The following is a 2,066-nucleotide window of genomic DNA, read 5'->3' as shown; positions in this document are numbered from 1 at the left end:
TCCCAAGCCCCCCCCGCCCCCCCCCCCCACCACTCTGGACCCCACCAGCTGCTCGCCAGGCCTGCCCTTGTTCCCACTGCTGCCTCCTCCATCCTGGGGAGGGTCAGGCCTGGGCCTTGGTGGGTTCCGCGCCCCTCACGGGGAGGAGGCGTGGGGCACTTCCAGCCTCGGTCTGGCCTGCATGGGTTTCCCTGGCCCCAAGGTCCGGGTCAGCTCTTCCAGGGCGTCATACAGTCCTTGGCGGTTGGTGACTGTGTGGGGTATTTGTGCTCCCTCAGGGCAGTTCCACTGCGCTGCGTGTGTGCCCTTCTGCTCGGTGAAGGCTGAGGGTGGGTGAAGTAGTGGACCACAGTTTGAGGCCCAGACCAGGTGGTGTAAAACTGAGTCTGGCATGTCTGAGTGCCCAGAATCCAGAGAGAAGGGATTGCAGCATGGCCAAACCTCCCCACCCCCACCCCCAACCTATAACTTCTCACTTTTGACTCTTGACTCTCTGTTTCTTGCTGGCCAGCACATGCCGTATAGCAAAAAATCTATCTTTAAAAAAGACATACACACACACACACACACATATATACATACACACTTTTTTTAAAAGAATACTTCATCATTGTGCAATTTTGACTACAGAGAGAAAGCCCTAGGTCCGTGACTCAAACTGTGGTCACTTATGTGGGAGTGAACCACAGTGCCCTTAAACAAGCTGCCACCTGCCAACCCCACCAAAGACTTTTCAATAACTAAGGCTATGCTCTGTTTTTTCCTAAGAATTATTTGTTTAATTTGAATCAAAATTATTGTGTTGTACAATCTGACCAGTGACAGAGAGAAAGAGAGGAAAAATGAGAAAGCAAGCTGCCAGTCCAGGACTCAAACCACAGTTGGTCATGTGGGAATCCAGCTCTATGGCACCTGCTGGTCCCAGACCATGCAATTTTAACACACTACTATTCAAACTTGGGTTATTTGGCCCCCACTAGGATATTTTGCAATGTCTGGAGATTTTTTTGGAGGTGAGTCTGGTTTCACATTGGGGTGCTACAGTCATCTGATGTGTGAGACCCAAGGATGCTTCTCAGCATCCTACAATGTACAGTACGACGATCTCACAAAGAATGACTTGGACCTCATCATCAGTAGGACCAAGGTTCAAAAACCCCGTTTTAAACTAAATGTCCTCCATGAAGTGATTGACTAGATATATCGCTTAGTCTGGGTTTAGTCTGGGTCCCTCACCTTCTATCTTACCATGTTTTAAAGCCACAGAGTAAACACATTATGCTTTTTTTGAAAGACTGATTTATTTAATTTCATTTATTCATTTCATTTTAATTTGTTGAGGAGGGTAGAGAGAGAAAGAGAGAGAGAAAGTGAGAGAGCAAACCATCAGGTTTGTGACTCAAACTGAGGTCAGCCAAGTCGTGTCCAGTGCTGTAACCAGTACGCCACCGGCTGGTTTAAACATCTTATTTTTTTTCTTTTTTTTTGGAGAAGTTTTTGCTATAGGGCATGTGCACTTGCCAGACAGAGACAGACAGAGAGACAGAAAGCGAGAAATCATCCCCCAGGGGGGATGGCCACACCGCAATCCCTTCTTCTCCATTCTCTTCTTGGGATCTTGGGCACACATGCACATGCGCCCGGCATAAGTTTAAGCCACCGGGTCTGGGACTCGAACCGCGGTCGACTATGTGGGAGTCCAGCAACATAGCCATTACACTAACTGCTGGTCCCATCAACAGCTTATGTTTTCTTTTTTGAGAGGTTTTTTTTTTTTCCCCCACTATAGATAGGGTATATGCGCTCACCAGAAAGACAGAGAGAGACAGAGAGATATAAAGTGAGAAATCACCCCCCAGGGGGAATGGCCATGTCTCAGTCCCTTCTCCTCCATTCTCTTGTGATCTTGGGCATGCATGCACACGTGCCCGGCATGAGCTTAAGCCACCGGGTCCAGGACTCAAGCCACAGTCGGCTACATGGGAGTCCAGCAACATAGCCATTACACTAACTGCTGCTCCCCCAATACCTTAATGTTTTTCATTGTAGTGCACTTGCCTGCATGT

Source organism: Tupaia chinensis, unplaced genomic scaffold (assembly GCF_000334495.1).
Source record: "Tupaia chinensis unplaced genomic scaffold, TupChi_1.0 Scaffold000551_1, whole genome shotgun sequence".
Lineage (NCBI taxonomy): Eukaryota > Metazoa > Chordata > Mammalia > Scandentia > Tupaiidae > Tupaia > Tupaia belangeri.
Note: the sequence above shows the minus strand (reverse complement) of the source record.